Source organism: Diadema setosum, chromosome 11 (assembly GCF_964275005.1).
Source record: "Diadema setosum chromosome 11, eeDiaSeto1, whole genome shotgun sequence".
NCBI classification, from domain to species: Eukaryota; Metazoa; Echinodermata; class Echinoidea; order Diadematoida; family Diadematidae; genus Diadema; species Diadema setosum.
In genome coordinates this window covers 29,542,100-29,551,467 of record NC_092695.1, presented here as the reverse complement: position 1 = coordinate 29,551,467, position 9,368 = coordinate 29,542,100, and positions in this window count along the sequence as shown.

Genomic DNA, 9,368 nt, shown 5'->3' with positions numbered 1-9,368 from the left:
CATATACTTCAGCAGCCAAGGCTAAGGCTTTGCACATCCCTGTGTCAATTGCGAGCTTTTGAAGGTCCTCTTTCTTCACAGTTGGTTTATGGCACGTTTGTACAGAGTGTGTGGTCTCACACCTCTTTTCCAAGAGGTTAGAAATGCAATACTGTAAAAGTGGAAATTTTTTTGCACGAGTTGTCTTTTGTGCTCAGGTAGGTCAAATGATCATATTGCATGTTTCTAATTTTGCAAAATAAAATATGAAATACTGTTACATGAAACAAGCAAACATATTCATGTGCTTTCATCTCAATGCTAGTTTCTAGTCGCAAGAAATGCGCAAAAATGTCCACCTTTTTTCAGAACTGTGGTAATAGCCAAATGGCCTGGGATGCACTAACAACAGACTTTGGGCAGTAAATTGGCATATGCATGGATAGAAGAAGATATAAACACATATAAACTGCAGTGTATGACTCAAACCTTGTAAAGATAGATTATATTTCTACTTGACATGCCATAAATATGCCTGCTGCATTTTGGATTGCTTTCTTTCACTTTATAGTAGTGTGCATGCATCTAACCCTTTCTTTGACCTGGGCAAGTTTAATCCAAGCGAGGTCAACTTCTCCAATGAAAAATGTTGTTGTTGTTGTTGGTAGTGCGTACCCGTGACTAAAATGTGTTGCAGAAATGGAAATTGGCATATAAAACATTGTAAAAATGAGAACGTGCTGTACAAGTTTGTGCAAAGCGGATAAGTATTTATGAGATATTTTTTGAACATTCCCAGAATTTTGCCATGGGACAGCCCGGATAATTATGGTCTCGCCTCTTTTGCTCACCTAATGATCCTATTCATATAATGTGCCAACAGTTTACTGCATTCTATTCAAACTGTGCTTCACTTCGTGTGTGAGAAAAAAAAAGGTAGGAGCAATTTGAATGTATGCACAATAGCTACAATTTACAGTCAACATTTCCTAAATCAAATCTATTTGGACTGAAGAAGTAGCTTCGACTTAGAGAAAAGTCCATGTATGAGGGATTAAAATCAAAGGAATATAAAGAGAAGAGGCCTTGAAAAGACCTTCAACTTGGGTGATTGCGAGGTTGACTTAAGCAAGGTTGACTGTGTCATTGTATGTGTTTATGTACATGGTTGCATTCAGCCGTAAATGCCATGTTCCATTCTCTGCCATATTACTAAAAAATATACATTTTTTTTTTTTTCTGGAAAGTGTTACTAGTATCAGGGTGAGCCAAAAGAGTTTATAAAGATGGAACCTGAAGTGAATTTGGACTTTTCAAGGCCTTAATATCACTTCATTTGAGATATGATGATTGCCGTCGTCTGCTGCGGAATTAGGTAGTGAATGATACGTGTACTACATTTTGCCAGTGCCAGGGAATTTCTACCCAGCGCACAATGATGACTCTATGCACTGATGCTTGCAATCTGGCTCTCCTCGATCTTTTTGTGTGGAATTTGGAGAGAGCGGTCAATTTCATTTCGTTGTTCGTTTGTTTTGTTTTTCATTTGTTTCTGAGGGAAAGTTGTTGCTTTATACAGAGGATGAGTGCAAATACAAAGTCAGACTCTAGATTTATATGTAGCATTAAATTGTCAACACTTTGTGGTGTGCTGTGTGGGATATTGCAAGTTCTTAGAATATCTGACTTACAGCTGATCAGTTGGGAAGGGGGTAGGGGAGAACACCTCCAAAGAAGTGTTTTGTTTTGTTTGTTGTTGTTTTTTTGACACTTACCTTGGGGTAATCACCATGGTCCTGTCTGCTATGTATAGTGTTGCCAGTATTGTTTGCCCCTCTTGAAGAGTTACTTGCCCTCAGCATCAAATGTACTTCATTTACCGAAAGCTTTCCCCGACTCATATCGCTATGCCATGTCTTACTGTTTGAACAACCTGTCGTTTTACAGTGTGTTTTCTTTCTTGTTGTTATTGTCTAATTACTCCAGGGTTAGCACAATTACAGAATGATCAGTAGTTGATGGTTGTCCTTTACTGGCTTGCCTGTTACATGAGGTTGAAATGTACAATCATGTAGTATGCTAATTTGTAGTGGACAGGGTTCCTGCAGTCATGGAAAAACTGGAAAAGTCACGGAAAAGGGAATATTGTAGATATGTCATGGAAAAGTCATGGAAAAGTCATGGAAATTTATAAATTTGTATACTTTTTGCCTTTTAGTGATGTTCTTTTTTTTTGCATTTTAAACTTTGTTTTAAAAGAAATCATTTCATCGAATAAAATCGGACCATAAACTTGTTCACTACGGACAGTGTTGGGGGTGGTAGACACACTGTCGCCTTCACATGGATGCTACTTTGAAATAATTGATAGTCCTTATCTACTTCATTTCGTTTATTTAACACTAACCACTTGGTTTTCATGAAGTTACCGTCCGAAAATGGGTCCTGGATTTCTGGAATTTTACATGGAACAGTCATTAAAAGTCATGGAATTTATTTGTGTACAGGGTGCAGGAACCCTGAGTAGAATTGGATAGTCCCACTCACTATGTATGGTGTGAGGAGCAGGAAGTAGAAGCCAAGAGGAGCTAGCAGCCTTTTGGTAGAGATTCACAGGGAACAATGGGTACATAGGATCCTTTCAGGAGTAGGTTGGTTAGGAAATCATGTAAAATTGGTGAAGAAGTTTGATGTCTGTAAAAGGGATTAGTGAAGATTTCAACTCGTGTCAAATGTAGATTGACCTGTTTTGGCTCCGTTTGGAATGGGATGCAAGAAAAGACCCATTGGTTTGGTCTCGCAAGATTAGATTGATGGTGAAATATATACAGGAGTGCGTGTTACTTGTGCATTACCATTTGAGGACTGCATGTGCAAAGGTGTGTGTGCTTGTTGTGGGTGCTAGCTGTCAAGTTAGTATGCCAATATTCTTTAATCAATCAATGTGATGGCGCTTACAGCTGTCCATACTCAACACAGCGTGTAGCCTTTTGCAAAAAGGCTCGCAATGCACTCGCATGCAGCGGGCGATGGACTTGCGCGCACACAGAGATCAGATGGGAGCGACCTCTCGCAGCTCGCGCGCTGTGTGTGCGAGTCCATTGTTCTCTGTGTTTGCAAAAGGCTACACAGTGTCAGAAAAGTCTTATTTTTGTGTAAACATCTGACGTCTCCAAATGTCTTTGTGCACGTGAACGACATACATGAATCACTGTTAAGAATTTGTAACATACTTTAAATACATGTATTTTATGTCTTCTATATGAAACTGTATTATGTCAGGCAGTTCTGGCAAAATGAGCTGCAGACAAGGTTTCTACAGACATTACCATTGTAATGTGTAAATGCATTGTATATGATGGCCAATAAATTCAATGACCTCCATGAGTTTTCTGAAGTGATTTTTGTTTCTACCTGAGAGAAGGGTCAAAGGTCAGGGGTATGGTTTTAGTGAGGCGAGATATGAGAGCTTCCAGTAGTACAGTATGTGGTGTGGAAGGAGGCACAGGATGGAATGCAAAGAAGAAGAATGATTTGTTTCCATGACCTGAAATACAGCTGAAGAAATGTTTGCGTACAGTGTACATGAAGGAGGGATAGTTATTGGTAATGATTGGAGTATCTTTAGTCTCGGGCACAGGTAAATCGCCATGATAACCTTAAACCCTAGACCTTTTTGACAGCAATGCACCAGTTGGAATACAATTGTACACCATTTCGTAATTACATGTAGCTCATGTGCTCATTTCGGAAAGTGACCTTTCTTTTTTTTTTCCTTCTCATTTTGTTCGGCACTTCACTCAATTTAAGAGCAACATAGTGCACAAGCTTGCCCCGACATAACAACTTGTGGATTTCATGTTTGAATCAAAGAGGAACTTGCGTAGACCAGGTGACCAGAAAGGTCAGACAATAAACACTTTGGGAAGTGTCCATTTCCATTGAGTGCATTCAACAGACTTTTTTTTCTTTCATCATTACCAAATACTAGGCATTTAACAACATTTACTCTTCATTGCCATCAACTGGATGTGCTTGCAAGCTCTATGTACATGAGGATTACATGAATAATCATTACATCACAGATGCTTATCTCAGTGAATAAGCCAGTTCATAATTAGCTCATGTACACAATGGGCGTTTTTACATCAGCCCGATAAAAATCCAAGCTTGAGATATTTTTCGCGATCGCAAATTAGCGCGCTATTTTATTTCCTATTCACATCAGCCCGAAGAGAATTAGCCCGAATTTTTTTTTAGAGCTAATTCGACACCTGAGCATGCGCAAACAGTGTCGGGTATACCGGTAGAGCGCGCTTTCAAAAAAATTACCCTCGTGATCGCCATCACACACGCTAGGCATGATGGGATGCATCGCGCTAATTTCTTGAGGCGATTTCACATTATCAAATAGCGCGATAGTTCGCAAATTATCCCACTATTTCGGAAATTTCCCGAGTTGGTCTCGAGAAATTTTCTCGATCAGAGTGATAAAATTAGCGCGCTAATTTGTATTCACATTATCAAATAGCGTGCTATTTCGTGATCGGGTCAATTTCCCAAGTCAGAAAATAGCGCGTTATTTCAAAACATCGGGCTGATATGAAAATGCCTATTGGTACAAATGACCTTTCTTTTTTTCTCAGTTGGTTAGGCACTTCACTCATTTTCAAAGTAACATAATGCACAAGCTTGCCCGATGTAACATTTTATGGAATTCATATTCAAAGAAAGAATGAACTTGCGTTTAGACCAGGTGACTGGAATGGCCAATTGATATTTTCAGGAGGCATTCATTTCATCGTCTTGTATTGAATGCATTAACATTTTCTTTTGATATTGCCAAATACCAGGCTTGCTGTCAGGTGGATGTGCTGGCAAGCACCATCTATATCAATATAAGGATACATGAATAATCATCACATCACAGATGCTTATCTCAGTGAATTAACAAACCAAAATGCCTGTTGGCACAAATGACCTTTTTCTGCTCATGCGCAAAGCGGAACTACAGACTGGTCTATTTACAAACTGTCATGCTTGTTATGGTAAATGACCTTTTTCTGCTCGTGCACAAAGTGGAACTATGAAAAGGTTTACAGACTTCAAGTCCTACACACCGCCATGTTCATTGTATCAAATATCTTGTGTTAGTGGAAAAGTGAGCAAAGAAAATGGGATTCCATCGGGATTCGAACCCGAGACCTCCGGATTGCTAGACCGGTGCTCTACCGACTGAGCTATAGAAAGCCCTAGTGCAGTGTTCGTCCCAGAAACCCTTAATTCTCAATGCTCGGGTGGTCAGAAGCTATAGCAGTGTGTTTGTGTGTGACACACACGCACACACTTGAACCTGGCATAAACCCGAAGGATAATTCAGCTTGGGGATAAATGCGAGGGATCACCGAAGTGATGCAGCTTTTTGAGTTTGTAACAAATAAAGACAGAATAAACTGACCAGAAAGAATATAAATTATTAGTGGAAAAGTGAGCAAAGAAAATGGGATATCTTGTGTTCATAGATACGATCAACTTTTATGGATTTATATAAGGAGGCTGACCACATACGCACACATCTCACGATGGAAAAATTACTTCAGACACAAATGGACTCAAAAGATGTGTAAATTGTATGTCATCTGAAATGAACAAGAAATCTGACTTGGCAATCACTTTCTTGCTTTGATTTATTCCAACTTGATGTTTGTTAACACATTATCTTACATAACAGGCAAATATATATACAATGAAGACATTTACATATACATAATTGAGTAACAAGCATCATTGTTTTTGTTTTTTGTTTTTTGCAGAGATTTGTGATAAATCGTTTCCCATATCATCATTTACTTTTTATTTACACTATTCTCACAAAAAGAAAAAAAAAATCTGAATGTACAATTTTAAGAAAATAGTGCATATAGCTTGACTTTCTTATTACTTCTTTCCATTTCAAATTAAAAGAATGATTAGAAGTTCAAAACAAAATGTGGTTTGATTCCAATGTAACAGAATATACTTTTTTTTTTCCTTTTTGATGAGGGACATGAATGAGAAGGAACATGTACATTCTACATAGGAACTGAAATCACATTTTTGCTGGCAACTGCTATGCACTTTTCTTGGAAAAAAAAAATTCAAGAACAGCTTGTCTTCTACTGGAAATTGATACCATTGCAAATAATGATATGATTCGAGGAAAAGCAGGCTGCCTTCTTATGGAAAGTAATGCCATTGCAAATAAAAAAAAAATAAAATAAAAATGAAAAAAAAAAGAAAGAAATCCTGGATAAGCCAGCATCCAGTTAACAAACATAACAGAACAAAACATCCAACAAGAGACCTTGGGGGTCTGACACTCACACGAGTATCACAACTCCACACACTCTTACATACTACATGTATAACCTAAGAAGAATATAGCTTCCAAAGGGGCATGGTGTCCATTTGTATATTCTATCACACTGGTGGTAACTGCTAAACTTGTAGAAAATTGAAACAGTCATTTTCAAAAGGAAGATTGATCAAAGTATGAAATCTGGCCACTAGTTTGGTCCTGGCCTCAACGGGGCCACCCCTGGATGTGTCATAGTGCACTCACTACTGTATTTACTCGGAGCATTTCTGGTTTTAAATGCATTTTCTTTTCTTTTTTTTTAAATCTCCATTTTGGTGCTCTAGGGTAACATCATGGTCTGAGGCAGGGGCATGGTGCTCATTCATACAAATATGAAATACTCTATCATCTTTAGAAAATAATTATAACACCTGTTATGTTTGGTTATAAATTTAACCGTATGTTTTCACAAGTGACATGAAAATGTGAAAATTGCCCCCATGTTGGCCTCAGAGCTGCCATGAACAAACTTGGATCTACATTCACCGATCAACTTAGCCATATTAGTTTAGCTCTATCACTCCTGGTTCTAGAGAAGAAGATTCTTCGATTTTCAAGAAGAAGATGAAATTGTAAAAAGTTTGTGCAAGATGCACGACAGAGAATGCATGATGCATGCAGGACAATGATTGATTGCTAATGGCTCACTTGAGCCTTTGGCTCAGGTGAGCTAACCCCCCTCAAGATAGGCAACAAAGAAAGAAACAATAACACCTACCGAATGCTACACACAAGAACAGGTTTAAGGTGCTGGCAGCACAAAGGCAGCAACATCCTCGGACTATGCACAATTAGGACAGAAACGACAAGAACCGGTTGCAACAAGCAACCATTTCACCATTTCGGCAACTAACTGCTGACAAGCGGGTGCGCTTCCCACCCCCCCCCCCCCATGGCCGCGCTCCCATTTACCAGACATTCTCTCTCTTCCTCCTGACATTCTCACATCTGTCTTGCTCAATTGATAAACTGATATATCTACTAGCGTTTTTAGGCACACAATATCGCATATCCGTAACGTCTCCTTTGCAACAACATGCAAACGCTTTTCCTCGCAATGGCACCTGCATAGTCTATAATGTGAAGTACCTTTTGAAGTTCACCATACCAGTTTCACAGAGTCATTCCATTACCTTACGGTACTGTAAAAGTGGAAATTTTAGAGTGATTTTTTTTTTTTTTTGCACTCAGCTGGGTATATGAATTTCACATTTGTAATTCCATGGAATCAAAACATAAATCATTATTATATATAACAAGCAAGCAAAAAAAAAAACAAACAAAACAAAACGAACAAAGACAAAAAGCAACTGTACCGCTTTTACTTTCATGCTAGTTCCTTATCGCGCAAAATGTGCGAAAATTTCCACTTTTACAGAATTAAAACACCACTCTTTTCCAAAGGGTAACATATGCTATTGTCCTAACAGGACGGGATAGATGTCAACATCTGGATACCATGCCCAAGAATCCACAGGGCGAGCCAGGCACTGCCCAACACATTCAGACATTCTGACACAGCCCATAGTTCACTGAATAATCACTATATCCCATATCAAATAGGCAACACAACAAGCTGAACAAATCTGCTTCTCTATAGCTTCATAGGCAATTGTTATCAATGGTGAAGAAATCTGAGAAACATTTTAAAGCCTTTCAATTTTCCTGCCTTTGAAATGCTCTGACGTCTAACTTTGAAATAAAAGCAACTAAAACACCAGGTGTACAGATGGCACATATATCTTGCTGTAGGATTTGGCATCGGTGAGTAGGACTGCTTGACAGACTCCTACCGCAGCTATTTTTTTCTTTCTTTTTTTAAACAAAACATCACTGTTGTCAAAGATATCTAGTTCACCTTAGCACTAGTATCGTAATATTTTCATGAGTTGCAGTTCATTTCAATATCGTACTTCAAATTACACCTTTCTGCAACAACTGTATGGTAAAGAGGGCTATTACTGATCTCTCCACCATTTTTTTTTTTTTTTTTTTTTTAAATCTGACCTCGATACTACAGTACTAGAATGTCCCTATGTACTTATGGTACATAGAAACTCTTGGCAACAAAGTATGCACGTATCTGAGTACATCCTGTAGATTTCCAGATGGAATGTTATCTACTCATTGGTTTAATGGTAGAATGATGAATTGATAAGTCAAAGGGCACCGCTGAGGAAAACAAAAGAGGCAAAGAACGATTTGACTAAAGCTGATCAATTTCATAGTGCACTATACTACAGTGTAGGTGTACGTGTTATCCGGACCAGCCGAAAAATGCATCAAAATTCTTGAGTGAAAAGTGCAGAGAAGACAAGAAGGGCAAATTGATTCTCGAGGATAAAACTGTGTTGAGAGATCAAAACATAAATCGGGTCACAGTTGAGGACACTTGCTCTTGAAGGTCTGAAGCAATCACACATGTCATTACAGTTCCAACACATTTCCAATTCTCTTCGATGCTTAGTTTTGGGCACATGAAAACATTCCATCTCGTAATGAGCGTAACACATCTCCATTCCCTATGCATCATTTAGAATGCTGAAATGGATTTTGAATGATACTCAACGATATAGAGATGTTACATCCAATATCTACGTTTTCCAGGGAGAGACGAAAAACAATAGAAGAAAGGAAATGACAAAAAATTCATTGATGCAAGAACTCATAGTATTCTTCAATTCTTACCATCTTAAAAATGCATGTAACCAAAGGCAGGGTTCATACTATTTTTCATGAATTAAATTCCATAACTTTCTACGACCTTTCCATGACTTTCACACATTTTTTTCAAAACACATTAGACTGAAAATTTGATCTCAAATCAAAGCGAAGCAACTTAGGGAATACATTACACATCTCACACAAGCAACAGATAAACCTCTATAATTTTCGCAATTCCATGACTTTCCATGACCTTTTGATGGAAATACATGTATCAGTTTTTCATGACTTTCAAGGCCTGGAAAAAGACTAGGTCAAATTCCATGAC